Source organism: Phyllobates terribilis, unplaced genomic scaffold, assembly GCF_046119375.1.
Source record: "Phyllobates terribilis strain yellow unplaced genomic scaffold, ASM4611937v1 Scaffold_9__5_contigs__length_417890890, whole genome shotgun sequence".
Lineage (NCBI taxonomy): Eukaryota > Metazoa > Chordata > Amphibia > Anura > Dendrobatidae > Phyllobates > Phyllobates terribilis.
In genome coordinates this window covers 300,590,332-300,617,873 of record NW_027362769.1, presented here as the reverse complement: position 1 = coordinate 300,617,873, position 27,542 = coordinate 300,590,332, and the positions used below count along the sequence as shown (strand labels likewise).

General features: G+C 39.3%; 40 non-coding genes across 40 annotated transcripts; 19 read left to right on the top strand and 21 right to left on the bottom strand.

Annotated features, from left to right (window-relative positions):
• Positions 1-57: 57 nt before the first annotated feature.
• On the top strand, positions 58-139 carry TRNAS-GCU (transfer RNA serine (anticodon GCU)). The gene has a single exon. It is a non-coding gene; the product is annotated as a tRNA-Ser (tRNA).
• Positions 140-709: 570 nt separating this feature from the next.
• TRNAT-AGU (transfer RNA threonine (anticodon AGU)) lies at positions 710-783 on the bottom strand. Its single transcript has one exon. It is a non-coding gene; the product is annotated as a tRNA-Thr (tRNA).
• Positions 784-1,366: 583 nt separating this feature from the next.
• TRNAS-GCU (transfer RNA serine (anticodon GCU)) lies at positions 1,367-1,448 on the top strand. Its single transcript has one exon. It is a non-coding gene; the product is annotated as a tRNA-Ser (tRNA).
• Positions 1,449-2,018: 570 nt separating this feature from the next.
• Positions 2,019-2,092, bottom strand: TRNAT-AGU (transfer RNA threonine (anticodon AGU)). The gene has a single exon. It is a non-coding gene; the product is annotated as a tRNA-Thr (tRNA).
• Positions 2,093-2,675: 583 nt separating this feature from the next.
• On the top strand, positions 2,676-2,757 carry TRNAS-GCU (transfer RNA serine (anticodon GCU)). The gene has a single exon. It is a non-coding gene; the product is annotated as a tRNA-Ser (tRNA).
• Positions 2,758-3,327: 570 nt separating this feature from the next.
• TRNAT-AGU (transfer RNA threonine (anticodon AGU)) lies at positions 3,328-3,401 on the bottom strand. The gene has a single exon. It is a non-coding gene; the product is annotated as a tRNA-Thr (tRNA).
• Positions 3,402-3,984: 583 nt separating this feature from the next.
• On the top strand, positions 3,985-4,066 carry TRNAS-GCU (transfer RNA serine (anticodon GCU)). Its single transcript has one exon. It is a non-coding gene; the product is annotated as a tRNA-Ser (tRNA).
• A 570-nt stretch (positions 4,067-4,636) lies between these two features.
• TRNAT-AGU (transfer RNA threonine (anticodon AGU)) lies at positions 4,637-4,710 on the bottom strand. Its single transcript has one exon. It is a non-coding gene; the product is annotated as a tRNA-Thr (tRNA).
• A 583-nt stretch (positions 4,711-5,293) lies between these two features.
• On the top strand, positions 5,294-5,375 carry TRNAS-GCU (transfer RNA serine (anticodon GCU)). Its single transcript has one exon. It is a non-coding gene; the product is annotated as a tRNA-Ser (tRNA).
• A 570-nt stretch (positions 5,376-5,945) lies between these two features.
• TRNAT-AGU (transfer RNA threonine (anticodon AGU)) lies at positions 5,946-6,019 on the bottom strand. Its single transcript has one exon. It is a non-coding gene; the product is annotated as a tRNA-Thr (tRNA).
• Positions 6,020-6,602: 583 nt separating this feature from the next.
• Positions 6,603-6,684, top strand: TRNAS-GCU (transfer RNA serine (anticodon GCU)). Its single transcript has one exon. It is a non-coding gene; the product is annotated as a tRNA-Ser (tRNA).
• A 570-nt stretch (positions 6,685-7,254) lies between these two features.
• On the bottom strand, positions 7,255-7,328 carry TRNAI-AAU (transfer RNA isoleucine (anticodon AAU)). The gene has a single exon. It is a non-coding gene; the product is annotated as a tRNA-Ile (tRNA).
• A 583-nt stretch (positions 7,329-7,911) lies between these two features.
• Positions 7,912-7,993, top strand: TRNAS-GCU (transfer RNA serine (anticodon GCU)). Its single transcript has one exon. It is a non-coding gene; the product is annotated as a tRNA-Ser (tRNA).
• A 570-nt stretch (positions 7,994-8,563) lies between these two features.
• On the bottom strand, positions 8,564-8,637 carry TRNAI-AAU (transfer RNA isoleucine (anticodon AAU)). Its single transcript has one exon. It is a non-coding gene; the product is annotated as a tRNA-Ile (tRNA).
• Positions 8,638-9,220: 583 nt separating this feature from the next.
• TRNAS-GCU (transfer RNA serine (anticodon GCU)) lies at positions 9,221-9,302 on the top strand. The gene has a single exon. It is a non-coding gene; the product is annotated as a tRNA-Ser (tRNA).
• Positions 9,303-9,872: 570 nt separating this feature from the next.
• TRNAT-AGU (transfer RNA threonine (anticodon AGU)) lies at positions 9,873-9,946 on the bottom strand. The gene has a single exon. It is a non-coding gene; the product is annotated as a tRNA-Thr (tRNA).
• Positions 9,947-10,529: 583 nt separating this feature from the next.
• TRNAS-GCU (transfer RNA serine (anticodon GCU)) lies at positions 10,530-10,611 on the top strand. Its single transcript has one exon. It is a non-coding gene; the product is annotated as a tRNA-Ser (tRNA).
• A 568-nt stretch (positions 10,612-11,179) lies between these two features.
• TRNAT-AGU (transfer RNA threonine (anticodon AGU)) lies at positions 11,180-11,253 on the bottom strand. The gene has a single exon. It is a non-coding gene; the product is annotated as a tRNA-Thr (tRNA).
• A 583-nt stretch (positions 11,254-11,836) lies between these two features.
• TRNAS-GCU (transfer RNA serine (anticodon GCU)) lies at positions 11,837-11,918 on the top strand. The gene has a single exon. It is a non-coding gene; the product is annotated as a tRNA-Ser (tRNA).
• A 570-nt stretch (positions 11,919-12,488) lies between these two features.
• Positions 12,489-12,562, bottom strand: TRNAT-AGU (transfer RNA threonine (anticodon AGU)). Its single transcript has one exon. It is a non-coding gene; the product is annotated as a tRNA-Thr (tRNA).
• Positions 12,563-13,145: 583 nt separating this feature from the next.
• Positions 13,146-13,227, top strand: TRNAS-GCU (transfer RNA serine (anticodon GCU)). Its single transcript has one exon. It is a non-coding gene; the product is annotated as a tRNA-Ser (tRNA).
• A 570-nt stretch (positions 13,228-13,797) lies between these two features.
• Positions 13,798-13,871, bottom strand: TRNAT-AGU (transfer RNA threonine (anticodon AGU)). Its single transcript has one exon. It is a non-coding gene; the product is annotated as a tRNA-Thr (tRNA).
• Positions 13,872-14,454: 583 nt separating this feature from the next.
• On the top strand, positions 14,455-14,536 carry TRNAS-GCU (transfer RNA serine (anticodon GCU)). The gene has a single exon. It is a non-coding gene; the product is annotated as a tRNA-Ser (tRNA).
• Positions 14,537-15,106: 570 nt separating this feature from the next.
• On the bottom strand, positions 15,107-15,180 carry TRNAT-AGU (transfer RNA threonine (anticodon AGU)). The gene has a single exon. It is a non-coding gene; the product is annotated as a tRNA-Thr (tRNA).
• A 583-nt stretch (positions 15,181-15,763) lies between these two features.
• Positions 15,764-15,845, top strand: TRNAS-GCU (transfer RNA serine (anticodon GCU)). The gene has a single exon. It is a non-coding gene; the product is annotated as a tRNA-Ser (tRNA).
• A 570-nt stretch (positions 15,846-16,415) lies between these two features.
• Positions 16,416-16,489, bottom strand: TRNAT-AGU (transfer RNA threonine (anticodon AGU)). Its single transcript has one exon. It is a non-coding gene; the product is annotated as a tRNA-Thr (tRNA).
• Positions 16,490-17,072: 583 nt separating this feature from the next.
• Positions 17,073-17,154, top strand: TRNAS-GCU (transfer RNA serine (anticodon GCU)). Its single transcript has one exon. It is a non-coding gene; the product is annotated as a tRNA-Ser (tRNA).
• Positions 17,155-17,724: 570 nt separating this feature from the next.
• TRNAT-AGU (transfer RNA threonine (anticodon AGU)) lies at positions 17,725-17,798 on the bottom strand. The gene has a single exon. It is a non-coding gene; the product is annotated as a tRNA-Thr (tRNA).
• A 583-nt stretch (positions 17,799-18,381) lies between these two features.
• Positions 18,382-18,463, top strand: TRNAS-GCU (transfer RNA serine (anticodon GCU)). The gene has a single exon. It is a non-coding gene; the product is annotated as a tRNA-Ser (tRNA).
• Positions 18,464-19,033: 570 nt separating this feature from the next.
• Positions 19,034-19,107, bottom strand: TRNAT-AGU (transfer RNA threonine (anticodon AGU)). Its single transcript has one exon. It is a non-coding gene; the product is annotated as a tRNA-Thr (tRNA).
• A 1,236-nt stretch (positions 19,108-20,343) lies between these two features.
• Positions 20,344-20,417, bottom strand: TRNAT-AGU (transfer RNA threonine (anticodon AGU)). Its single transcript has one exon. It is a non-coding gene; the product is annotated as a tRNA-Thr (tRNA).
• A 583-nt stretch (positions 20,418-21,000) lies between these two features.
• TRNAS-GCU (transfer RNA serine (anticodon GCU)) lies at positions 21,001-21,082 on the top strand. The gene has a single exon. It is a non-coding gene; the product is annotated as a tRNA-Ser (tRNA).
• Positions 21,083-21,652: 570 nt separating this feature from the next.
• Positions 21,653-21,726, bottom strand: TRNAT-AGU (transfer RNA threonine (anticodon AGU)). The gene has a single exon. It is a non-coding gene; the product is annotated as a tRNA-Thr (tRNA).
• Positions 21,727-22,309: 583 nt separating this feature from the next.
• TRNAS-GCU (transfer RNA serine (anticodon GCU)) lies at positions 22,310-22,391 on the top strand. Its single transcript has one exon. It is a non-coding gene; the product is annotated as a tRNA-Ser (tRNA).
• Positions 22,392-22,961: 570 nt separating this feature from the next.
• Positions 22,962-23,035, bottom strand: TRNAT-AGU (transfer RNA threonine (anticodon AGU)). The gene has a single exon. It is a non-coding gene; the product is annotated as a tRNA-Thr (tRNA).
• Positions 23,036-23,618: 583 nt separating this feature from the next.
• Positions 23,619-23,700, top strand: TRNAS-GCU (transfer RNA serine (anticodon GCU)). The gene has a single exon. It is a non-coding gene; the product is annotated as a tRNA-Ser (tRNA).
• A 570-nt stretch (positions 23,701-24,270) lies between these two features.
• Positions 24,271-24,344, bottom strand: TRNAT-AGU (transfer RNA threonine (anticodon AGU)). The gene has a single exon. It is a non-coding gene; the product is annotated as a tRNA-Thr (tRNA).
• A 583-nt stretch (positions 24,345-24,927) lies between these two features.
• Positions 24,928-25,009, top strand: TRNAS-GCU (transfer RNA serine (anticodon GCU)). The gene has a single exon. It is a non-coding gene; the product is annotated as a tRNA-Ser (tRNA).
• A 570-nt stretch (positions 25,010-25,579) lies between these two features.
• Positions 25,580-25,653, bottom strand: TRNAT-AGU (transfer RNA threonine (anticodon AGU)). Its single transcript has one exon. It is a non-coding gene; the product is annotated as a tRNA-Thr (tRNA).
• Positions 25,654-26,889: 1,236 nt separating this feature from the next.
• TRNAI-AAU (transfer RNA isoleucine (anticodon AAU)) lies at positions 26,890-26,963 on the bottom strand. Its single transcript has one exon. It is a non-coding gene; the product is annotated as a tRNA-Ile (tRNA).
• Between the last annotated feature and the right edge of the window lie 579 nt (positions 26,964-27,542).

Sequence of the window (27,542 nt, the reverse complement as noted above, 5' to 3'; positions counted from 1 at the left end):
CCTGACAGCTTAAAATCCTCATGAGATCTTACCTCCTAATTTAGACTTGGTCATGTAGACGAGGTGGCCGACTTGTTAAGGCGATGGACTGCTAATCCATTGTGCTCTGCATGCATGGGTTCGAGTCCCATCCTCGTCGGTATAATCTGCTTCTTTCCATTTGACAAGATTGGCTTTCATTTTAGGCAAAATGGTGTATACTTCAAGCATGAAAGTTGATTCTTTTCTCTTTCAAGAAAGCTGCTATAGTACTATCGTCTGGTTTCTACATGTTCATGCAGGCAAGTTGGCTGCGTAGTTAAGATGGTACATTAACAATGCAGTTAAGAGATTGAGCTATGCATGCATGGCTTTGAATTCAATCTGTCCTATTTCTTTTCTGATTCTTTTAAGTTTCCAGCTCAAGGTTTTATTTTCTGCCCAAGCAATGAATTCTTCAAACATGAAAGTTTAAATCTTCTACCATTCAAGAAGGCTGCTATCAAACTTTGCTTAGAGAGTCAGATACGTAAGGAGGAGGCATTTCAAAATAGTAAAATAAAATCCACTGGTTTTACTTTTTTCATGCTTGATTCCATCTTTCTTCCTCTTTAGCACTTATAGCAGATTCTTACTCCCACTATTGCACTATCACAGAGACTTAGCAAAGGCCAATTTGATGTTGTCCCACTATGAGGATGGAAAGCTTCATACTGAGAAGATGAAAAGAAGGCACTGCTGAGATTTGAACTCAGGATCTCCTGTTTACTAGACAGGCACTTTAACCAACTAAGCCACAGCACCACAAGCTGGTGAGGACGGGAAAGCCAGGGAAAATTTTGTCACTAATCGATAATTTCAAGTGGTTAATTGAGCAAAATAACATTGAGCTTAAGTTCCATTCCACGCACAGCAGAAGCATTGAATAAGATGTCGCTCTCAGTCATGGCAATTAAGAAACCGAGTATTTTTTGAAGAGCATTCTCGAAAAGGACCATGACAAATTTGCAGAATGCGACAGAAGCTGTATCGAGAACAAGGGCTTGGGATTTGAAGTTCCATAATTAAATGATCCATCTTTTATCACAGCTGGAAATTGGGACTTGTTTTGCTTCCCAGTCATGAGACAGAATAGACAGATTGAAAGAATGCCGCTGCAGTGCCAAAAGTAGAAACAATTAGGAATGATTGATAAGTTGCTATTAAAACCCTTTTCACTGGTTCATTTCTGATAAAGTTTGTCCTAATCTAACTTTAGACAATAGATACTCTAGGAGATGAGATGAGGCCACACTGCCAAAAGCCTTTATACAATCTTCAGCAAAAACACCCTGACAGCTTAAAATCCTCATGAGATCTTACCTCCTAATCTAGACTTTGTCATGTAGACGAGGTGGCCGAGTGGTTAAGGCGATGGACTGCTCATCCATTGTGCTCTGCATGCATGGGTTCGAGTCCCATCCTCGTCGGTATAATCTGCTTCTTTCCATTTGACAAGATTGGCTTTCATTTTAGGCAAAATGGTGTATACTTCAAGCATGAAAGTTGATTCTTTTCTCTTTCAAGAAAGCTGCTATAGTACTATCGTCTGGTTTCTACATGTTCATGCAGGCAAGTTGGCTGCGTAGTTAAGATGGTACATTAACAATGCAGTTAAGAGATTGAGCTATGCATGCATGGCTTTGAATTCAATCTGTCCTATTTCTTTTCTGATTCTTTTAAGTTTCCAGCTCAAGGTTTTATTTTCTGCCCAAGCAATGAATTTTTCAAACATGAAAGATTATATCTTCTACCATTCAAGAAGGCTGCTATCAAACTTTGCTTAGAGAGTCAGATACGTAAGGAGGAGGCATTTCAAAATAGTAAAATAAAATCCACTGGTTTTACTTTTTTCATGCTTGATTCCATATTTCTTCCTCTTTAGCACTTATAGCAGATTCTTACTCCCACTATTGCACTATCACAGAGACTTAGCAAAGGCCAATTTGATGTTGTCCCACTATGAGGATGTAAAGCTTCATACTGAGAAGATGAAAAGAAGGCACTGCTGAGATTTGAACTCAGGATCTCCTGTTTACTAGACAGGCACTTTAACCAACTAAGCCACAGCACCACAAGCTGGTGAGGACGGGAAAGCCAGGGAAAATTTTGTCACTAATCGATAATTTCAAGTGGTTAATTGAGCAAAACAACATTGAGCTTCAGTTCCATTCCACGCACAGCAGAAGCATTGAATAAGATGTCGCTCTCAGTCATGGCAATTAAGAAACCGAGTATTTTTTGTAGAGCATTCTCGAAAAGGACCATGACAAATTTGCAGAATGCGACAGAAGCTGTATCGAGAACAAGGGCTTGGGATTTGAAGTTCCATAATTAAATGATCCATCTTTTATCACAGCTGGAAATTGGGACTTGTTTTGCTTCCCAGTCATGAGACAGAATAGACAGATTGAAAGAATGCCACTGCAGTGCCAAAAGTAGAAACAATTAGGAATGATTGATAAGTTGCTATTAAAACCCTTTGCACTGGTTCATTTCTGATAAGGTTTGTCCTAATCTAACTTTAGACAATAGATACTCTAGGAGATGAGATGAGGCCACACTGCCAAATGCCTTTATACAATCTTCAGCAAAAACACCCTGACAGCTTAAAATCCTCATGAGATCTTACCTCCTAATTTAGACTTGGTCATGTAGACGAGGTGGCCGAGTGGTTAAGGCGATGGACTGCTAATCCATTGTGCTCTGCATGCATTGGTTCGAATCCCATCCTCGTTGGTATAATCTGCTTCTTTCCATTTGACAAGATTGGCTTTCATTTTAGGCAAAATGGTGTATACTTCAAGCATGAAAGTTGATTCTTTTCTCTTTCAAGAAAGCTGCTATAGTACTATCGTCTGGTTTCTACATGTTCATGCAGGCAAGTTGGCTGCGTAGTTAAGATGGTACATTAACAATGCAGTTAAGAGATTGAGCTATGCATGCATGGCTTTGAATTCAATCTGTCTTATTTCTTTTCTGATTCTTTTAAGTTTCCAGCTCAAGGTTTTATTTTCTGCCCAAGCAATGAATTCTTCAAACATGAAAGTTTAAATCTTCTACCATTCAAGAAGGCTGCTATCAAACTTTGCTTAGAGAGTCAGATACGTAAGGAGGAGGCATTTCAAAATAGTAAAATAAAATCCACTGGTTTTACTTTTTTCATGCTTGATTCCATCTTTCTTCCTCTTTAGCACTTATAGCAGATTCTTACTCCCACTATTGCACTATCACAGAGACTTAGCAAAGGCCAATTTGATGTTGTCCCACTATGAGGATGGAAAGCTTCATACTGAGAAGATGAAAAGAAGGCACTGATGAGATTTGAACTCAGGATCTCCTGTTTACTAGACAGGCACTTTAACCAACTAAGCCACAGCACCACAAGCTGGTGAGGATGGGAAAGCCAGGGAAGATTTAGTCACTAATCGATAATTTCAAGTGGTTAATTGAGCAAAACAACATTGAGCTTCAGTTCCATTACACGCACAGCAGAAGCATTGAATAAGATGTCGCTCTCAGTCATGGCAATTAAGAAACCGAGTATTTTTTGAAGAGCATTCTCGAAAAGGACCATGACAAATTTGCAGAATGCGACAGAAGCTGTATCGAGAACAAGGGCTTGGGATTTGAAGTTCCATAATTAAATGATCCATCTTTTATCACAGCTGGAAATTGGGACATGTTTTGCTTCCCAGTCATGAGACAGAATAGACAGATTGAAAGAATGCCGCTGCAGTGCCAAAAGTAGAAACAATTAGGAATGATTGATAAGTTGCTATTAAAACCCTTTGCACTGGTTCATTTCTGATAAAGTTTGTCCTAATCTAACTTCAGACAATAGATACTCTAGGAGATGAGATGAGGCCACACTGCCAAAAGCCTTTATACAATCTTCAGCAAAAACACCCTGACAGCTTAAAATCCTCATGAGATCTTACCTCCTAATTTAGACTTGGTCATGTAGACGAGGTGGCCGAGTGGTTAAGGCGATGGACTGCTAATCCATTGTGCTCTGCATGCATTGGTTCGAATCCCATCCTCGTTGGTATAATCTGCTTCTTTCCATTTGACAAGATTGGCTTTCATTTTAGGCAAAATGGTGTATACTTCAAGCATGAAAGTTGATTCTTTTCTCTTTCAAGAAAGCTGCTATAGTACTATCGTCTGGTTTCTACATGTTCATGCAGGCAAGTTGGCTGCGTAGTTAAGATGGTACATTAACAATGCAGTTAAGAGATTGAGCTATGCATGCATGGCTTTGAATTCAATCTGTCTTATTTCTTTTCTGATTCTTTTAAGTTTCCAGCTCAAGGTTTTATTTTCTGCCCAAGCAATGAATTCTTCAAACATGAAAGTTTAAATCTTCTACCATTCAAGAAGGCTGCTATCAAACTTTGCTTAGAGAGTCAGATACGTAAGGAGGAGGCATTTCAAAATAGTAAAATAAAATCCACTGGTTTTACTTTTTTCATGCTTGATTCCATCTTTCTTCCTCTTTAGCACTTATAGCAGATTCTTACTCCCACTATTGCACTATCACAGAGACTTAGCAAAGGCCAATTTGATGTTGTCCCACTATGAGGATGGAAAGCTTCATACTGAGAAGATGAAAAGAAGGCACTGATGAGATTTGAACTCAGGATCTCCTGTTTACTAGACAGGCACTTTAACCAACTAAGCCACAGCACCACAAGCTGGTGAGGATGGGAAAGCCAGGGAAGATTTAGTCACTAATCGATAATTTCAAGTGGTTAATTGAGCAAAACAACATTGAGCTTCAGTTCCATTACACGCACAGCAGAAGCATTGAATAAGATGTCGCTCTCAGTCATGGCAATTAAGAAACCGAGTATTTTTTGAAGAGCATTCTCGAAAAGGACCATGACAAATTTGCAGAATGCGACAGAAGCTGTATCGAGAACAAGGGCTTGGGATTTGAAGTTCCATAATTAAATGATCCATCTTTTATCACAGCTGGAAATTGGGACATGTTTTGCTTCCCAGTCATGAGACAGAATAGACAGATTGAAAGAATGCCGCTGCAGTGCCAAAAGTAGAAACAATTAGGAATGATTGATAAGTTGCTATTAAAACCCTTTGCACTGGTTCATTTCTGATAAAGTTTGTCCTAATCTAACTTCAGACAATAGATACTCTAGGAGATGAGATGAGGCCACACTGCCAAAAGCCTTTATACAATCTTCAGCAAAAACACCCTGACAGCTTAAAATCCTCATGAGATCTTACCTCCTAATTTAGACTTGGTCATGTAGACGAGGTGGCCGAGTGGTTAAGGCGATGGACTGCTAATCCATTGTGCTCTGCATGCATGGGTTCGAATCCCATCCTCGTCGGTATAATCTGCTTCTTTCAATTTGACAAGATTGGCTTTCATTTTAGGCAAAATGGTGTATACTTCAAGCATGAAAGTTGATTCTTTTCTCTTTCAAGAAAGCTGCTATAGTACTATCGTCTGGTTTCTACATGTTCATGCAGGCAAGTTGGCTGCGTAGTTAAGATGGTACATTAACAATGCAGTTAAGAGATTGAGCTATGCATGCATGGCTTTGAATTCAATCTGTCCTATTTCTTTTCTGATTCTTTTAAGTTTCCAGCTCAAGGTTTTATTTTCTGCCCAAGCAATGAATTCTTCAAACATGAAAGTTTAAATCTTCTACCATTCAAGAAGGCTGCTATCAAACTTTGCTTAGAGAGTCAGATACGAAAGGAGGAGGCATTTCAAAATAGTAAAATAAAATCCACTGGTTTTACTTTTTTCATGCTTGATTCCATCTTTCTTCCTCTTTAGCACTTATAGCAGATTCTTACTCCCACTATTGCACTATCACAGAGACTTAGCAAAGGCCAATTTGATGTTGTCCCACTATGAGGATAGAAAGCTTCATACTGAGAAGATGAAAAGAAGGCACTGCTGAGATTTGAACTCAGGATCTCCTGTTTACTAGACAGGCGCTTTAACCAACTAAGCCACAGCACCACAAGCTGATGAGGACGGGAAAGCCAGGGAAGATTTAGTCACTAATCGATAATTTCAAGTGGTTAATTGAGCAAAACAACATTGAGCTTCAGTTCCATTCCACGCACAGCAGAAGCATTGAATAAGATGTCGCTCTCAGTCATGGCAATTAAGAAACCGAGTATTTTTTGAAGAGCATTCTCGAAAAGGACCATGACAAATTTGCAGAATGCGACAGAAGCTGTATCGAGAACAAGGGCTTGGGATTTGAAGTTCCATAATTAAATGATCCATCTTTTATCACAGCTGGAAATTGGGACTTGTTTTGCTTCCCAGTCATGAGACAGAATAGACAGATTGAAAGAATGCCGCTGCAGTGCCAAAAGTAGAAACAATTAGGAATGATTGATAAGTTGCTATTAAAACCCTTTGCACTGGTTCATTTCTGATAAGGTTTGTCCTAATCTAACTTTAGACAATAGATACTCTAGGAGATGAGATGAGGCCACACTGCCAAAAGCCTTTATACAATCTTCAGCAAAAACACCCTGACAGCTTAAAATCCTCATGAGATCTTACCTCCTAATTTAGACTTGGTCATGTAGACGAGGTGGCCGAGTTGTTAAGGCGATGGACTGCTAATCCATTGTGCTCTGCATGCATGGGTTCGAGTCCCATCCTCGTCGGTATAATCTGCTTCTTTCCATTTGACAAGATTGGCTTTCATTTTAGGCAAAATGGTGTATACTTCAAGCATGAAAGTTGATTCTTTTCTCTTTCAAGAAAGCTGCTATAGTACTATCGTCTGGTTTCTACATGTTCATGCAGGCAAGTTGGCTGCGTAGTTAAGATGGTACATTAACAATGCAGTTAAGAGATTGAGCTATGCATGCATGGCTTTGAATTCAATCTGTCCTATTTCTTTTCTGATTCTTTTAAGTTTCCAGCTCAAGGTTTTATTTTCTGCCCAAGCAATGAATTCTTCAAACATGAAAGTTTAAATCTTCTACCATTCAAGAAGGCTGCTATCAAACTTTGCTTAGAGAGTCAGATACGTAAGGAGGAGGCATTTCAAAATAGTAAAATAAAATCCACTGGTTTTACTTTTTTCATGCTTGATTCCATCTTTCTTCCTCTTTAGCACTTATAGCAGATTCTTACTCCCACTATTGCACTATCACAGAGACTTAGCAAAGGCCAATTTGATGTTGTCCCACTATGAGGATGGAAAGCTTCATACTGAGAAGATGAAAAGAAGGCACTGCTGAGATTTGAACTCAGGATCTCCTGTTTATTAGACAGGCACTTTAACCAACTAAGCCACAGCACCACAAGCTGGTGAGGACGGGAAAGCCAGGGAAAATTTTGTCACTAATCGATAATTTCAAGTGGTTAATTGAGCAAAACAACATTGAGCTTCAGTTCCATTCCACGCACAGCAGAAGCATTGAATAAGATGTCGCTCTCAGTCATGGCAATTAAGAAACCGAGTACTTTTTGAAGAGCATTCTCGAAAAGGACCATGACAAATTTGCAGAATGCGACAGAAGCTGTATCGAGAACAAGGGCTTGGGATTTGAAGTTCCATAATTAAATGATCCATCTTTTATCACAGCTGGAAATTGGGACTTGTTTTGCTTCCCAGTCATGAGACAGAATAGACAGATTGAAAGAATGCCGCTGCAGTGCCAAAAGTAGAAACAATTAGGAATGATTGATAAGTTGCTATTAAAACCCTTTGCACTGGTTCATTTCTGATAAGGTTTGTCCTAATCTAACTTTAGACAATAGATACTCTAGGAGATGAGATGAGGCCACACTGCCAAAAGCCTTTATACAATCTTCAGCAAAAACACCCTGACAGCTTAAAATCCTCATGAGATCTTACCTCCTAATTTAGACTTGGTCATGTAGACGAGGTGGCCGAGTTGTTAAGGCGATGGACTGCTAATCCATTGTGCTCTGCATGCATGGGTTCGAGTCCCATCCTCGTCGGTATAATCTGCTTCTTTCCATTTGACAAGATTGGCTTTCATTTTAGGCAAAATGGTGTATACTTCAAGCATGAAAGTTGATTCTTTTCTCTTTCAAGAAAGCTGCTATAGTACTATCGTCTGGTTTCTACATGTTCATGCAGGCAAGTTGGCTGCGTAGTTAAGATGGTACATTAACAATGCAGTTAAGAGATTGAGCTATGCATGCATGGCTTTGAATTCAATCTGTCCTATTTCTTTTCTGATTCTTTTAAGTTTCCAGCTCAAGGTTTTATTTTCTGCCCAAGCAATGAATTCTTCAAACATGAAAGTTTAAATCTTCTACCATTCAAGAAGGCTGCTATCAAACTTTGCTTAGAGAGTCAGATACGTAAGGAGGAGGCATTTCAAAATAGTAAAATAAAATCCACTGGTTTTACTTTTTTCATGCTTGATTCCATCTTTCTTCCTCTTTAGCACTTATAGCAGATTCTTACTCCCACTATTGCACTATCACAGAGACTTAGCAAAGGCCAATTTGATGTTGTCCCACTATGAGGATGGAAAGCTTCATACTGAGAAGATGAAAAGAAGGCACTGCTGAGATTTGAACTCAGGATCTCCTGTTTATTAGACAGGCACTTTAACCAACTAAGCCACAGCACCACAAGCTGGTGAGGACGGGAAAGCCAGGGAAAATTTTGTCACTAATCGATAATTTCAAGTGGTTAATTGAGCAAAATAACATTGAGCTTCAGTTCCATTCCACGCACAGCAGAAGCATTGAATAAGATGTCGCTTTCAGTCATGGCAATTAAGAAACCGAGTATTTTTTGAAGAGCATTCTCGAAAAGGACCATGACAAATTTGCAGAATGCGACAGAAGCTGTATCGAGAACAAGGGCTTGGGATTTGAAGTTCCATAATTAAATGATCCATCTTTTATCACAGCTGGAAATTGGGACTTGTTTTGCTTCCCAGTCATGAGACAGAATAGACAGATTGAAAGAATGCCGCTGCAGTGCCAAAAGTAGAAACAATTAGGAATGATTGATAAGTTGCTATTAAAACCCTTTGCACTGGTTCATTTCTGATAAAGTTTGTCCTAATCTAACTTTAGACAATAGATACTCTAGGAGATGAGATGAGGCCACACTGCCAAAAGCCTTTATACAATCTTCAGCAAAAACACCCTGACAGCTTAAAATCCTCATGAGATCTTACCTCCTAATCTAGACTTGGTCATGTAGACGAGGTGGCCGAGTGGTTAAGGCGATGGACTGCTAATCCATTGTGCTCTGCATGCATGGGTTCGAGTCCCATCCTCGTCGGTATAATCTGCTTCTTTCCATTTGACAAGATTGGCTTTCATTTTAGGCAAAATGGTGTATACTTCAAGCATGAAAGTTGATTCTTTTCTCTTTCAAGAAAGCTGCTATAGTACTATCGTCTGGTTTCTACATGTTCATGCAGGCAAGTTGGCTGCGTAGTTAAGATGGTACATTAACAATGCAGTTAAGAGATTGAGCTATGCATGCATGGCTTTGAATTCAATCTGTCCTATTTCTTTTCTGATTCTTTTAAGTTTCCAGCTCAAGGTTTTATTTTCTGCCCAAGCAATGAATTCTTCAAACATGAAAGATTATATCTTCTACCATTCAAGAAGGCTGCTATCAAACTTTGCTTAGAGAGTCAGATACGTAAGGAGGAGGCATTTCAAAATAGTAAAATAAAATCCACTGGTTTTACTTTTTTCATGCTTGATTCCATATTTCTTCCTCTTTAGCACTTATAGCAGATTCTTACTCCCACTATTGCACTATCACAGAGACTTAGCAAAGGCCAATTTGATGTTGTCCCACTATGAGGATGTAAAGCTTCATACTGAGAAGATGAAAAGAAGGCACTGCTGAGATTTGAACTCAGGATCTCCTGTTTACTAGACAGGCACTTTAACCAACTAAGCCACAGCACCACAAGCTGGTGAGGACGGGAAAGCCAGGGAAAATTTTGTCACTAATCGATAATTTCAAGTGGTTAATTGAGCAAAACAACATTGAGCTTCAGTTCCATTCCACGCACAGCAGAAGCATTGAATAAGATGTCGCTCTCAGTCATGGCAATTAAGAAACCGAGTATTTTTTGTAGAGCATTCTCGAAAAGGACCATGACAAATTTGCAGAATGCGACAGAAGCTGTATCGAGAACAAGGGCTTGGGATTTGAAGTTCCATAATTAAATGATCCATCTTTTATCACAGCTGGAAATTGGGACTTGTTTTGCTTCCCAGTCATGAGACAGAATAGACAGATTGAAAGAATGCCGCTGCAGTGCCAAAAGTAGAAACAATTAGGAATGATTGATAAGTTGCTATTAAAACCCTTTTCACTGGTTCATTTCTGATAAAGTTTGTCCTAATCTAACTTTAGACAATAGATACTCTAGGAGATGAGATGAGGCCACACTGCCAAAAGCCTTTATACAATCTTCAGCAAAAACACCCTGACAGCTTAAAATCCTCATGAGATCTTACCTCCTAATCTAGACTTGGTCATGTAGACGAGGTGGCCGAGTGGTTAAGGCGATGGACTGCTAATCCATTGTGCTCTGCATGCATGGGTTCGAGTCCCATCCTCGTCGGTATAATCTGCTTCTTTCCATTTGACAAGATTGGCTTTCATTTTAGGCAAAATGGTGTATACTTCAAGCATGAAAGTTGATTCTTTTCTCTTTCAAGAAAGCTGCTATAGTACTATCGTCTGGTTTCTACATGTTCATGCAGGCAAGTTGGCTGCGTAGTTAAGATGGTACATTAACAATGCAGTTAAGAGATTGAGCTATGCATGCATGGCTTTGAATTCAATCTGTTCTATTTCTTTTCTGATTCTTTTAAGTTTCCAGCTCAAGGTTTTATTTTCTGCCCAAGCAATGAATTCTTCAAACATGAAAGATTATATCTTCTACCATTCAAGAAGGCTGCTATCAAACTTTGCTTAGAGAGTCAGATACGTAAGGAGGAGGCATTTCAAAATAGTAAAATAAAATCCACTGGTTTTACTTTTTTCATGCTTGATTCCATATTTCTTCCTCTTTAGCACTTATAGCAGATTCTTACTCCCACTATTGCACTATCACAGACTTAGCAAAGGCCAATTTGATGTTGTCCCACTATGAGGATGGAAAGCTTCATACTGAGAAGATGAAAAGAAGGCACTGATGAGATTTGAACTCAGGATCTCCTGTTTACTAGACAGGCACTTTAACCAACTAAGCCACAGCACCACAAGCTGGTGAGGACGGGAAAGCCAGGGAAAATTTTGTCACTAATCGATAATTTCAAGTGGTTAATTGAGCAAAACAACATTGAGCTTCAGTTCCATTCCACGCACAGCAGAAGCATTGAATAAGATGTCGCTCTCAGTCATGGCAATTAAGAAACCGAGTACTTTTTGAAGAGCATTCTCGAAAAGGACCATGACAAATTTGCAGAATGCGACAGAAGCTGTATCGAGAACAAGGGCTTGGGATTTGAAGTTCCATAATTAAATGATCCATCTTTTATCACAGCTGGAAATTGGGACTTGTTTTGCTTCCCAGTCATGAGACAGAATAGACAGATTGAAAGAATGCCGCTGCAGTGCCAAAAGTAGAAACAAATAGGAATGATTGATAAGTTGCTATTAAAACGCTTTGCACTGGTTCATTTCTGATAAAGTTTGTCCTAATCTAACTTCAGACAATAGATACTCTAGGAGATGAGATGAGGCCACACTGCCAAAAGCCTTTATACAATCTTCAGCAAAAACACCCTGACAGCTTAAAATCCTCATGAGATCTTACCTCCTAATTTAGACTTGGTCATGTAGATGAGGTGGCCGAGTGGTTAAGGCGATGGACTGCTAATCCATTGTGCTCTGCATGCATGGGTTCGAGTCCCATCCTTGTCGGTATAATCTGCTTCTTTCCATTTGACAAGATTGGCTTTCATTTTAGGCGAAATGGTGTATACTTCAAGCATGAAAGTTGATTCTTTTCTCTTTCAAGAAAGCTGCTATAGTACTATCGTCTGGTTTCTACATGTTCATGCAGGCAAGTTGGCTGCATAGTTAAGATGGTACATTAACAATGCAGTTAAGAGATTGAGCTATGCATGCATGGCTTTGAATTCAATCTGTCCTATTTCTTTTCTGATTCTTTTAAGTTTCCAGCTCAAGGTTTTATTTTCTGCCCAAGCAATGAATTCTTCAAACATGAAAGTTTAAATCTTCTACCATTCAAGAAGGCTGCTATCAAACTTTGCTTAGAGAGTCAGATACGTAAGGAGGAGGCATTTCAAAATAGTAAAATAAAATCCACTGGTTTTACTTTTTTCATGCTTGATTCCATCTTTCTTCCTCTTTAGCACTTATAGCAGATTCTTACTCCCACTATTGCACTATCACAGAGACTTAGCAAAGGCCAATTTGATGTTGTCCCACTATGAGGATAGAAAGCTTCATACTGAGAAGATGAAAAGAAGGCACTGCTGAGATTTGAACTCAGGATCTCCTGTTTACTAGACAGGCGCTTTAACCAACTAAGCCACAGCACCACAAGCTGGTGAGGACGGGAAAGCCAGGGAAGATTTAGTCACTAATCGATAATTTCAAGTGGTTAATTGAGCAAAACAACATTGAGCTTCAGTTCCATTCCACGCACAGCAGAAGCATTGAATAAGATGTCGCTCTCAGTCATGGCAATTAAGAAACCGAGTATTTTTTGAAGAGCATTCTCGAAAAGGACCATGACAAATTTGCAGAATGCGACAGAAGCTGTATCGAGAACAAGGGCTTGGGATTTGAAGTTCCATAATTAAATGATCCATCTTTTATCACAGCTGGAAATTGGGACTTGTTTTGCTTCCCAGTCATGAGACAGAATAGACAGATTGAAAGAATGCCGCTGCAGTGCCAAAAGTAGAAACAATTAGGAATGATTGATAAGTTGCTATTAAAACCCTTTGCACTGGTTCATTTCTGATAAGGTTTGTCCTAATCTAACTTTAGACAATAGATACTCTAGGAGATGAGATGAGGCCACACTGCCAAAAGCCTTTATACAATCTTCAGCAAAAACACCCTGACAGCTTAAAATCCTCATGAGATCTTACCTCCTAATTTAGACTTGGTCATGTAGACGAGGTGGCCGAATGGTTAAGGCGATGGACTGCTAATCCATTGTGCTCTGCATGCATGGGTTCGAGTCCCATCCTTGTCGGTATAATCTGCTTCTTTCCATTTGACAAGATTGGCTTTCATTTTAGGCAAAATGGTGTATACTTCAAGCATGAAAGTTGATTCTTTTCTCTTTCAAGAAAGCTGCTATAGTACTATCGTCTGGTTTCTACATGTTCATGCAGGCAAGTTGGCTGCGTAGTTAAGATGGTACATTAACAATGCAGTTAAGAGATTGAGCTATGCATGCATGGCTTTGAATTCAATCTGTGCTATTTGTTTTCTGATTCTTTTAAGTTTCCAGCTCAAGGTTTTATTTTCTGCCCAAGCAATGAATTCTTCAAACATGAAAGTTTAAATCTTCTACCATTCAAGAAGGCTGCTATCAAACTTTGCTTAGAGAGTCAGATACGTAAGGAGGAGGCATTTCAAAATAGTAAAATAAAATCCACTGGTTTTACTTTTTTCATGCTTGATTCCATCTTTCTTCCTCTTTAGCACTTATAGCAGATTCTTACTCCCACTATTGCACTATCACAGAGACTTAGCAAAGGCCAATTTGATGTTGTCCCACTATGAGGATAGAAAGCTTCATACTGAGAAGATGAAAAGAAGGCACTGCTGAGATTTGAACTCAGGATCTCCTGTTTACTAGACAGGCGCTTTAACCAACTAAGCCACAGCACCACAAGCTGGTGAGGACAGGAAAGCCAGGGAAGATTTAGTCACTAATCGATAATTTCAAGTGGTTAATTGAGCAAAACAACATTGAGCTTCAGTTCCATTCCACGCACAGCAGAAGCATTGAATAAGATGTCGCTCTCAGTCATGGCAATTAAGAAACCGAGTATTTTTTGAAGAGCATTCTCGAAAAGGACCATGACAAATTTGCAGAATGCGACAGAAGCTGTATCGAGAACAAGGGCTTGGGATTTGAAGTTCCATAATTAAATGATCCATCTTTTATCACAGCTGGAAATTGGGACTTGTTTTGCTTCCCAGTCATGAGACAGAATAGACAGATTGAAAGAATGCCGCTGCAGTGCCAAAAGTAGAAACAATTAGGAATGATTGATAAGTTGCTATTAAAACCCTTTGCACTGGTTCATTTCTGATAAGGTTTGTCCTAATCTAACTTTAGACAATAGATACTCTAGGAGATGAGATGAGGCCACACTGCCAAAAGCCTTTATACAATCTTCAGCAAAAACACCCTGACAGCTTAAAATCCTCATGAGATCTTACCTCCTAATTTAGACTTGGTCATGTAGACGAGGTGGCCGAGTGGATAAGGCGATGGACTGCTAATCCATTGTGCTCTGCGTGCATGGGTTCGAATCCCATCCTCGTCGGTATAATCTGCTTCTTTCCATTTGACAAGATTGGCTTTCATTTTAGGCAAAATGGTGTATACTTCAAGCATGAAAGTTGATTCTTTTCTCTTTCAAGAAATCTGCTATAGTACTATCGTCTGGTTTCTACATGTTCATGCAGGCAAGTTGGCTGCGTAGTTAAGATGGTACATTAACAATGCAGTTAAGAGATTGAGCTATGCATGCATGGCTTTGAATTCAATCTGTCCTATTTCTTTTCTGATTCTTTTAAGTTTCCAGCTCAAGGTTTTATTTTCTGCCCAAGCAATGAATTCTTCAAACATGAAAGTTTAAATCTTCTACCATTCAAGAAGGCTGCTATCAAACTTTGCTTAGAGAGTCAGATACGTAAGGAGGAGGCATTTCAAAATAGTAAAATAAAATCCACTGGTTTTACTTTTTTCATGCTTGATTCCATCTTTCTTCCTCTTTAGCACTAATAGCAGATTCTTACTCCCACTATTGCACTATCACAGAGACTTAGCAAAGGCCAATTTGATGTTGTCCCACTATGAGGATGGAAAGCTTCATACTGAGAAGATGAAAAGAAGGCACTGCTGAGATTTGAACTCAGGATCTCCTGTTTACTAGACAGGCACTTTAACCAACTAAGCCACAGCACCACAAGCTGGTGAGGACGGGAAAGCCAGGGAAAATTTTGTCACTAATCGATAATTTCAAGTGGTTAATTGAGCAAAACAACATTGAGCTTCAGTTCCATTCCACGCACAGCAGAAGCATTGAATAAGATGTCGCTCTCAGTCATGGCAATTAAGAAACCGAGTACTTTTTGAAGAGCATTCTCGAAAAGGACCATGACAAATTTGCAGAATGCGACAGAAGCTGTATCGAGAACAAGGGCTTGGGATTTGAAGTTCCATAATTAAATGATCCATCTTTTATCACAGCTGGAAATTGGGACTTGTTTTGCTTCCCAGTCATGAGACAGAATAGACAGATTGAAAGAATGCCGCTGCAGTGCCAAAAGTAGAAACAATTAGGAATGATTGATAAGTTGCTATTAAAACCCTTTGCACTGGTTCATTTCTGATAAAGTTTGTCCTAATCTAACTTCAGACAATAGATACTCTAGGAGATGAGATGAGGCCACACTGCCAAAAGCCTTTATACAATCTTCAGCAAAAACACCCTGACAGCTTAAAATCCTCATGAGATCTTACCTCCTAATTTAGACTTGGTCATGTAGACGAGGTGGCCGAGTGGTTAAGGCGATGGACTGCTAATCCATTGTGCTCTGCATGCATGGGTTCGAATCCCATCCTCGTCGGTATAATCTGCTTCTTTCCATTTGACAAGATTGGCTTTCATTTTAGGCAAAATGGTGTATACTTCAAGCATGAAAGTTGTTTCTTTTCTCTTTCAAGAAAGCTGCTATAGTACTATCGTCTGGTTTCTACATGTTCATGCAGGCAAGTTGGCTGCATAGTTAAGATGGTACATTAACAATGCAGTTAAGAGATTGAGCTATGCATGCATGGCTTTGAATTCAATCTGTCCTATTTCTTTTCTGATTCTTTTAAGTTTCCAGCTCAAGGTTTTATTTTCTGCCCAAGCAATGAATTCTTCAAACATGAAAGTTTAAATCTTCTACCATTCAAGAAGGCTGCTATCAAACTTTGCTTAGAGAGTCAGATACGTAAGGAGGAGGCATTTCAAAATAGTAAAATAAAATCCACTGGTTTTACTTTTTTCATGCTTGATTCCATCTTTCTTCCTCTTTAGCACTTATAGCAGATTCTTACTCCCACTATTGCACTATCACAGAGACTTAGCAAAGGCCAATTTGATGTTGTCCCACTATGAGGATAGAAAGCTTCATACTGAGAAGATGAAAAGAAGGCACTGCTGAGATTTGAACTCAGGATCTCCTGTTTACTAGACAGGCGCTTTAACCAACTAAGCCACAGCACCACAAGCTGGTGAGGACGGGAAAGCCAGGGAAGATTTAGTCACTAATCGATAATTTCAAGTGGTTAATTGAGCAAAACAACATTGAGCTTCAGTTCCATTCCACGCACAGCAGAAGCATTGAATAAGATGTCGCTCTCAGTCATGGCAATTAAGAAACCGAGTATTTTTTGAAGAGCATTCTCGAAAAGGACCATGACAAATTTGCAGAATGCGACAGAAGCTGTATCGAGAACAAGGGCTTGGGATTTGAAGTTCCATAATTAAATGATCCATCTTTTATCACAGCTGGAAATTGGGACTTGTTTTGCTTCCCAGTCATGAGACAGAATAGACAGATTGAAAGAATGCCGCTGCAGTGCCAAAAGTAGAAACAATTAGGAATGATTGATAAGTTGCTATTAAAACCCTTTGCACTGGTTCATTTCTGATAAGGTTTGTCCTAATCTAACTTTAGACAATAGATACTCTAGGAGATGAGATGAGGCCACACTGCCAAAAGCCTTTATACAATCTTCAGCAAAAACACCCTGACAGCTTAAAATCCTCATGAGATCTTACCTCCTAATTTAGACTTGGTCATGTAGACGAGGTGGCCGAATGGTTAAGGCGATGGACTGCTAATCCATTGTGCTCTGCATGCATGGGCTCGAGTCCCATCCTTGTCGGTATGATCTGCTTCTTTCCATTTGACAAGATTGGCTTTCATTTTAGGCAAAATGGTGTATACTTCAAGCATGAAAGTTGATTCTTTTCTCTTTCAAGAAAGCTGCTATAGTACTATCGTCTGGTTTCTACATGTTCATGCAGGCAAGTTGGCTGCGTAGTTAAGATGGTACATTAACAATGCAGTTAAGAGATTGAGCTATGCATGCATGGCTTTGAATTCAATCTGTCCTATTTGTTTTCTGATTCTTTTAAGTTTCCAGCTCAAGGTTTTATTTTCTGCCCAAGCAATGAATTCTTCAAACATGAAAGTTTAAATCTTCTACCATTCAAGAAGGCTGCTATCAAACTTTGCTTAGAGAGTCAGATACGTAAGGAGGAGGCATTTCAAAATAGTAAAATAAAATCCACTGGTTTTACTTTTTTCATGCTTGATTCCATCTTTCTTCCTCTTTAGCACTTATAGCAGATTCTTACTCCCACTATTGCACTATCACAGAGACTTAGCAAAGGCCAATTTGATGTTGTCCCACTATGAGGATAGAAAGCTTCATACTGAGAAGATGAAAAGAAGGCACTGCTGAGATTTGAACTCAGGATCTCCTGTTTACTAGACAGGCGCTTTAACCAACTAAGCCACAGCACCACAAGCTGGTGAGGACAGGAAAGCCAGGGAAGATTTAGTCACTAATCGATAATTTCAAGTGGTTAATTGAGCAAAACAACATTGAGCTTCAGTTCCATTCCACGCACAGCAGAAGCATTGAATAAGATGTCGCTCTCAGTCATGGCAATTAAGAAACCGAGTATTTTTTGAAGAGCATTCTCGAAAAGGACCATGACAAATTTGCAGAATGCGACAGAAGCTGTATCGAGAACAAGGGCTTGGGATTTGAAGTTCCATAATTAAATGATCCATCTTTTATCACAGCTGGAAATTGGGACTTGTTTTGCTTCCCAGTCATGAGACAGAATAGACAGATTGAAAGAATGCCGCTGCAGTGCCAAAAGAAGAAACAATTAGGAATGATTGATAAGTTGCTATTAAAACCCTTTGCACTGGTTCATTTCTGATAAGGTTTGTCCTAATCTAACTTTAGACAATAGATACTCTAGGAGATGAGATGAGGCCACACTGCCAAAAGCCTTTATACAATCTTCAGCAAAAACACCCTGACAGCTTAAAATCCTCATGAGATCTTACCTCCTAATTTAGACTTGGTCATGTAGACGAGGTGGCCGAGTGGTTAAGGCGATGGACTGCTAATCCATTGTGCTCTGCATGCATGGGTTCGAATCCCATCCTCGTCGGTATAATCTGCTTCTTTCCATTTGACAAGATTGGCTTTCATTTTAGGCAAAATCGTGTATACTTCAAGCATGAAAGTTGATTCTTTTCTCTTTCAAGAAATCTGCTATAGTACTATCGTCTGGTTTCTACATGTTCATGCAGGCAAGTTGGCTGCGTAGTTAAGATGGTACATTAACAATGCAGTTAAGAGATTGAGCTATGCATGCATGGCTTTGAATTCAATCTGTCCTATTTCTTTTCTGATTCTTTTAAGTTTCCAGCTCAAGGTTTTATTTTCTGCCCAAGCAATGAATTCTTCAAACATGAAAGTTTAAATCTTCTACCATTCAAGAAGGCTGCTATCAAACTTTGCTTAGAGAGTCAGATACGTAAGGAGGAGGCATTTCAAAATAGTAAAATAAAATCCACTGGTTTTACTTTTTTCATGCTTGATTCCATCTTTCTTCCTCTTTAGCACTTATAGCAGATTCTTACTCCCACTATTGCACTATCACAGAGACTTAGCAAAGGCCAATTTGATGTTGTCCCACTATGAGGATAGAAAGCTTCATACTGAGAAGATGAAAAGAAGGCACTGCTGAGATTTGAACTCAGGATCTCCTGTTTACTAGACAGGCGCTTTAACCAACTAAGCCACAGCACCACAAGCTGGTGAGGACGGGAAAGCCAGGGAAGATTTAGTCACTAATCGATAATTTCAAGTGGTTAATTGAGCAAAACAACATTGAGCTTCAGTTCCATTCCACGCACAGCAGAAGCATTGAATAAGATGTCGCTCTCAGTCATGGCAATTAAGAAACCGAGTATTTTTTGAAGAGCATTCTCGAAAAGGACCATGACAAATTTGCAGAATGCGACAGAAGCTGTATCGAGAACAAGGGCTTGGGATTTGAAGTTCCATAATTAAATGATCCATCTTTTATCACAGCTGGAAATTGGGACTTGTTTTGCTTCCCAGGCATGAGACAGAATAGACAGATTGAAAGAATGCCGCTGCAGTGCCAAAAGTAGAAACAATTAGGAATGATTGATAAGTTGCTATTAAAACCCTTTGCACTGGTTCATTTCTGATAAGGTTTGTCCTAATCTAACTTTAGACAATAGATACTCTAGGAGATGAGATGAGGCCACACTGCCAAAAGCCTTTATACAATCTTCAGCAAAAACACCCTGACAGCTTAAAATCCTCATGAGATCTTACCTCCTAATTTTAACTTGGTCATGTAGACGAGGGGGCCGAGTGGTTAAGGCGATGGACTGCTAATCCATTGTGCTCTGCATGCATGGGTTTGAATCTCATCCTCATCGGTATAATCTGCTTCTTTCACTTTGACAAGATTGACTTTCATTTTTAGGCAAAATGGTGTATACTTCAAGCATGAAAGTTGATTCTTTTCTCTTTCAAGAAAGCTGCTAGAGTACTATCGTCTGGTTTCTACATGTTCATGCAAGCAAGTTGGCTGCATAGTTAAGATGATACATTAACAATGCAGTTAAGAGATTGAGCTATGCATGCATGGATTTGAATTCAATCTGTCCTATTTCTTTTCTGATTCTTTTAAGTTTCCAGCTCAAGGTTTTATTTTCTGCCCAAGCAATGAATTCTTCAAACATGAAAGTTTAAATCTTCTTCCATTCAAGAAGGCTGCTATCAAACTTTGCTTAGAGAGTCAGATACGTAAGGAGGAGGCATTTCAAAATAGTAAAATAAAATCCACTGGTTTTACTTTTTTCATGCTTGATTCCATCTTTCTTCCTCTTTAGCACTTATAGCAGATTCTTACTCCCACTATTGCACTATCACAGAGACTTAGCAAAGGCCAATTTGATGTTGTCCCACTATGAGGATAGAAAGCTTCATACTGAGAAGATGAAAAGAAGGCACTGCTGAGATTTGAACTCAGGATCTCCTGTTTACTAGACAGGCGCTTTAACCAACTAAGCCACAGCACCACAAGCTGGTGAGGACAGGAAAGCCAGGGAAGATTTAGTCACTAATCGATAATTTCAAGTGGTTAATTGAGCAAAACAACATTGAGCTTCAGTTCCATTCCACGCACAGCAGAAGCATTGAATAAGATGTCGCTCTCAGTCATGGCAATTAAGAAACCGAGTATTTTTTGAAGAGCATTCTCGAAAAGGACCATGACAAATTTGCAGAATGCGACAGAAGCTGTATCGAGAACAAGGGCTTGGGATTTGAAGTTCCATAATTAAATGATCCATCTTTTATCACAGCTGGAAATTTGGACTTGTTTTGCTTCCCAGTCATGAGACAGAATAGACAGATTGAAAGAATGCCGCTGCAGTGCCAAAAGTAGAAACAATTAGGAATGATTGATAAGTTGCTATTAAAACCCTTTGCACTGGTTCATTTCTGATAAGGTTTGTCCTAATCTAACTTTAGACAATAGATACTCTAGGAGATGAGATGAGGCCACACTGCCAAATGCCTTTATACAATCTTCAGCAAAAACACCCTGACAGCTTAAAATCCTCATGAGATCTTACCTCCTAATTTAGACTTGGTCATGTAGACGAGGTGGCCGAGTGGTTAAGGCGATGGACTGCTAATCCATTGTGCTCTGCATGCGTTGGTTCGAATCCCATCCTCGTTGGTATAATCTGCTTCTTTCCATTTGACAAGATTGGCTTTCATTTTAGGCAAAATGGTGTATACTTCAAGCATGAAAGTTGATTCTTTTCTCTTTCAAGAAAGCTGCTATAGTACTATCGTCTGGTTTCTACATGTTCATGCAGGCAAGTTGGCTGCGTAGTTAAGATGGTACATTAACAATGCAGTTAAGAGATTGAGCTATGCATGCATGGCTTTGAATTCAATCTGTCCTATTTCTTTTCTGATTCTTTTAAGTTTCCAGCTCAAGGTTTTATTTTCTGCCCAAGCAATGAATTCTTCAAACATGAAAGTTTAAATCTTCTACCATTCAAGAAGGCTGCTATAAAACTTTGCTTAGAGAGTCAGATACGTAAGGAGGAGGCATTTCAAAATAGTAAAATAAAATCCACTGGTTTTACTTTTTTCATGCTTGATTCCATCTTTCTTCCTCTTTAGCACTAATAGCAGATTCTTACTCCCACTATTGCACTATCACAGAGACTTAGCAAAGGCCAAATTGATGTTGTCCCACTATGAGGATGGAAAGCTTCATACTGAGAAGATGAAAAGAAGTCACTGCTGAGACTTGAACTCAGGATCTCCTGTTTACTAGACAGGCACTTTAACCAACTAAGCCACAGCACCACAAGCTGGTGAGGACGGGAAAGCCAGGGAAAATTTTGTCACTAATCGATAATTTCAAGTGGTTAATTGAGCAAAACAACATTGAGCTTCAGTTCCATTCCACGCACAGCAGAAGCATTGAATAAGATGTCGCTCTCAGTCATGGCAATTAAGAAACCGAGTACTTTTTGAAGAGCATTCTCGAAAAGGACCATGACAAATTTGCAGAATGCGACAGAAGCTGTATCGAGAACAAGGGCTTGGGATTTGAAGTTCCATAATTAAATGATCCATCTTTTATCACAGCTGGAAATTGGGACTTGTTTTGCTTCCCAGTCATGAGACAGAATAGACAGATTGAAAGAATGCCGCTGCAGTGCCAAAAGTAGAAACAATTAGGAATGATTGATAAGTTGCTATTAAAACCCTTTGCACTGGTTCATTTCTGATAAAGTTTGTCCTAATCTAACTTCAGACAATAGATACTCTAGGAGATGAGATGAGGCCACACTGCCAAAAGCCTTTATACAATCTTCAGCAAAAACACCCTGACAGCTTAAAATCCTCATGAGATCTTACCTCCTAATTTAGACTTGGTCATGTAGACGAGGTGGCCGAGTGGTTAAGGCGATGGACTGCTAATCCATTGTGCTCTGCATGCATGGGTTCGAATCCCATCCTTGTCGGTATAATCTGCTTCTTTCCATTTGACAAGATTGGCTTTCATTTTAGGCAAAATGGTGTATACTTCAAGCATGAAAGTTGTTTCTTTTCTCTTTCAAGAAAGCTGCTATAGTACTATCGTCTGGTTTCTACATGTTCATGCAGGCAAGTTGGCTGCATAGTTAAGATGGTACATTAACAATGCAGTTAAGAGATTGAGCTATGCATGCATGGCTTTGAATTCAATCTGTCCTATTTCTTTTCTGATTCTTTTAAGTTTCCAGCTCAAGGTTTTATTTTCTGCCCAAGCAATGAATTCTTCAAACATGAAAGTTTAAATCTTCTACCATTCAAGAAGGCTGCTATCAAACTTTGCTTAGAGAGTCAGATACGTAAGGAGGAGGCATTTCAAAATAGTAAAATAAAATCCACTGGTTTTACTTTTTTCATGCTTGATTCCATCTTTCTTCCTCTTTAGCACTTATAGCAGATTCTTACTCCCACTATTGCACTATCACAGAGACTTAGCAAAGGCCAATTTGATGTTGTCCCACTATGAGGATAGAAAGCTTCTTACTGAGAAGATGAAAAGAAGGCACTGCTGAGATTTGAACTCAGGATCTCCTGTTTACTAGACAGGCGCTTTAACCAACTAAGCCACAGCACCACAAGCTGGTGAGGACGGGAAAGCCAGGGAAGATTTAGTCACTAATCGATAATTTCAAGTGGTTAATTGAGCAAAACAACATTGAGCTTCAGTTCCATTCCACGCACAGCAGAAGCATTGAATAAGATGTCGCTCTCAGTCATGGCAATTAAGAAACCGAGTATTTTTTGAAGAGCATTCTCGAAAAGGACCATGACAAATTTGCAGAATGCGACAGAAGCTGTATCGAGAACAAGGGCTTGGGATTTGAAGTTCCATAATTAAATGATCCATCTTTTATCACAGCTGGAAATTGGGACTTGTTTTGCTTCCCAGTCATGAGACAGAATAGACAGATTGAAAGAATGCCGCTGCAGTGCCAAAAGTAGAAACAATTAGGAATGATTGATAAGTTGCTATTAAAACCCTTTGCACTGGTTCATTTCTGATAAGGTTTGTCCTAATCTAACTTTAGACAATAGATACTCTAGGAGATGAGATGAGGCCACACTGCCAAAAGCCTTTATACAATCTTCAGCAAAAACACCCTGACAGCTTAAAATCCTCATGAGATCTTACCTCCTAATTTAGACTTGGTCATGTAGACGAGGTGGCCGAATGGTTAAGGCGATGGACTGCTAATCCATTGTGCTCTGCATGCATGGGTTCGAGTCCCATCCTTGTCGGTATAATCTGCTTCTTTCCATTTGACAAGATTGGCTTTCATTTTAGGCAAAATGGTGTATACTTCAAGCATGAAAGTTGATTCTTTTCTCTTTCAAGAAAGCTGCTATAGTACTATCGTCTGGTTTCTACATGTTCATGCAGGCAAGTTGGCTGCGTAGTTAAGATGGTACATTAACAATGCAGTTAAGAGATTGAGCTATGCATGCATGGCTTTGAATTCAATCTGTCCTATTTCTTTTCTGATTCTTTTAAGTTTCCAGCTCAAGGTTTTATTTTCTGCCCAAGCAATGAATTCTTCAAACATGAAAGTTTAAATCTTCTACCATTCAAGAAGGCTGCTATCAAACTTTGCTTAGAGAGTCAGATACGTAAGGAGGAGGCATTTCAAAATAGTAAAATAAAATCCACTGGTTTTACTTTTTTCATGCTTGATTCCATCTTTCTTCCTCTTTAGCACTAATAGCAGATTCTTACTCCCACTATTGCACTATCACAGAGACTTAGCAAAGGCCAATTTGATGTTGTCCCACTATGAGGATGGAAAGCTTCATACTGAGAAGATGAAAAGAAGGCACTGCTGAGATTTGAACTCAGGATCTCCTGTTTACTAGACAGGCACTTTAACCAACTAAGCCACAGCACCACAAGCTGGTGAGGACGGGAAAGCCAGGGAAAATTTAGTCACTAATCGATAATTTCAAGTGGTTAATTGAGCAAAACAACATTGAGCTTCAGTTCCATTCCACGCACAGCAGAAGCATTGAATAAGATGTCGCTCTCAGTCATGGCAATTAAGAAACCGAGTACTTTTTGAAGAGCATTCTCGAAAAGGACCATGACAAATTTGCAGAATGCGACAGAAGCTGTATCGAGAACAAGGGCTTGGGATTTGAAGTTCCATAATTAAATGATCCATCTTTTATCACAGCTGGAAATTGGGACTTGTTTTGCTTCCCAGTCATGAGACAGAATAGACAGATTGAAAGAATGCCGCTGCAGTGCCAAAAGTAGAAACAATTAGGAATGATTGATAAGTTGCTATTAAAACCCTTTGCACTGGTTCATTTCTGATAAAGTTTGTCCTAATCTAACTTTAGACAATAGATACTCTAGGAGATGAGATGAGGCCACACTGCCAAAAGCCTTTATACAATCTTCAGCAAAAACACCCTGACAGCTTAAAATCCTCATGAGATCTTACCTCCTAATTTAGACTTGGTCATGTAGACGAGGTGGCCGAATGGTTAAGGCGATGGACTGCTAATCCATTGTGCTCTGCATGCATGGGTTCGAGTCCCATCCTTGTCGGTATAATCTTTTTCTTTCCATTTGACAAGATTGGCTTTCATTTTAGGCAAAATGGTGTATACTTCAAGCATGAAAGTTGATTCTTTTCTCTTTCAAGAAAGCTGCTATAGTACTATCGTCTGGTTTCTACATGTTCATGCAGGCAAGTTGGCTGCGTAGTTAAGATGGTACATTAACAATGCAGTTAAGAGATTGAGCTATGCATGCATGGCTTTGAATTCAATCTGTCCTATTTCTTTTCTGATTCTTTTAAGTTTCCAGCTCAAGGTTTTATTTTCTGCCCAAGCAATGAATTCTTCAAACATGAAAGTTTAAATCTTCTACCATTCAAGAAGGCTGCTATCAAACTTTGCTTAGAGAGTCAGATACGTAAGGAGGAGGCATTTCAAAATAGTAAAATAAAATCCACTGGTTTTACTTTTTTCATGCTTGATTCCATCTTTCTTCCTCTTTAGCACTTATAGCAGATTCTTACTCCCACTATTGCACTATCACAGAGACTTAGCAAAGGCCAATTTGATGTTGTCCCACTATGAGGATAGAAAGCTTCATACTGAGAAGATGAAAAGAAGGCACTGCTGAAATTTGAACTCAGGATCTCCTGTTTACTAGACAGGCGCTTTAACCAACTAAGCCACAGCACCACAAGCTGGTGAGGACGGGAAAGCCAGGGAAGATTTAGTCACTAATCGATAATTTCAAGTGGTTAATTGAGCAAAACAACATTGAGCTTCAGTTCCATTCCACGCACAGCAGAAGCATTGAATAAGATGTCGCTCTCAGTCATGGCAATTAAGAAACCGAGTATTTTTTGAAGAGCATTCTCGAAAAGGACCATGACAAATTTGCAGAATGCGACAGAAGCTGTATCGAGAACAAGGGCTTGGGATTTGAAGTTCCATAATTAAATGATCCATCTTTTATCACAGCTGGAAATTGGGACTTGTTTTGCTTCCCAGTCATGAGACAGAATAGACAGATTGAAAGAATGCCGCTGCAGTGCCAAAAGTAGAAACAATTAGGAATGATTGATAAGTTGCTATTAAAACCCTTTGCACTGGTTCATTTCTGATAAGGTTTGTCCTAATCTAACTTTAGACAATAGATACTCTAGGAGATGAGATGAGGCCACACTGCCAAAAGCCTTTATACAATCTTCAGCAAAAACACCCTGACAGCTTAAAATCCTCATGAGATCTTACCTCCTAATTTTAACTTGGTCATGTAGACGAGGGGGCCGAGTGGTTAAGGCGATGGACTGCTAATCCATTGTGCTCTGCATGCATGGGTTTGAATCTCATCCTCATCGGTATAATCTGCTTCTTTCACTTTGACAAGATTGACTTTCATTTTTAGGCAAAATGGTGTATACTTCAAGCATGAAAGTTGATTCTTTTCTCTTTCAAGAAAGCTGCTAGAGTACTATCGTCTGGTTTCTACATGTTCATGCAAGCAAGTTAGCTGCATAGTTAAGATGATACATTAACAATGCAGTTAAGAGATTGAGCTATGCATGCATGGCTTTGAATTCAATCTGTCCTATTTCTTTTCTGATTCTTTTAAGTTTCCAGCTCAAGGTTTTATTTTCTGCCCAAGCAATGAATTCTTCAAACATGAAAGTTTAAATCTTCTACCATTCAAGAAGGCTGCTATCAAACTTTGCTTAGAGAGTCAGATACGTAAGGAGGAGGCATTTCAAAATAGTAAAATAAAATCCACTGGTTTTACTTTTTTCATGCTTGATTCCATCTTTCTTCCTCTTTAGAACTTATAGCAGATTCTTACTCCCACTATTGCACTATCACAGAGACTTAGCAAAGGCCAATTTGATGTTGTCCCACTATGAGGATAGAAAGCTTCATACTGAGAAGATGAAAAGAAGGCACTGCTGAGATTTGAACTCAGGATCTCCTGTTTATTAGACAGGCGCTTTAACCAGCTAAGCCACAGCACCACAAGCTGGTGAGGACGGGAAAGCCAGGGAAGATTTAGTCACTAATCGATAATTTCAAGTGGTTAATTGAGCAAAACAACATTGAGCTTCAGTTCCATTCCACGCACAGCAGAAGCATTGAATAAGATGTCGCTCTCAGTCATGGCAATTAAGAAACCGAGTATTTTTTGAAGAGCATTCTCGAAAAGGACCATGACAAATTTGCAGAATGCGACAGAAGCTGTATCGAGAACAAGGGCTTGGGATTTGAAGTTCCATAATTAAATGATCCATCTTTTATCACAGCTGGAAATTGGGACTTGTTTTGCTTCCCAGTCATGAGACAGAATAGACAGATTGAAAGAATGCCGCTGCAGTGCCAAAAGTAGAAACAATTAGGAATGATTGATAAGTTGCTATTAAAACCCTTTGCACTGGTTCATTTCTGATAAGGTTTGTCCTAATCTAACTTTAGACAATAGATACTCTAGGAGATGAGATGAGGCCACACTGCCAAAAGCCTTTATACAATCTTCAGCAAAAACACCATGACAGCTTAAAATCCTCATGAGATCTTACCTCCTAATGTAGACTTGGTCA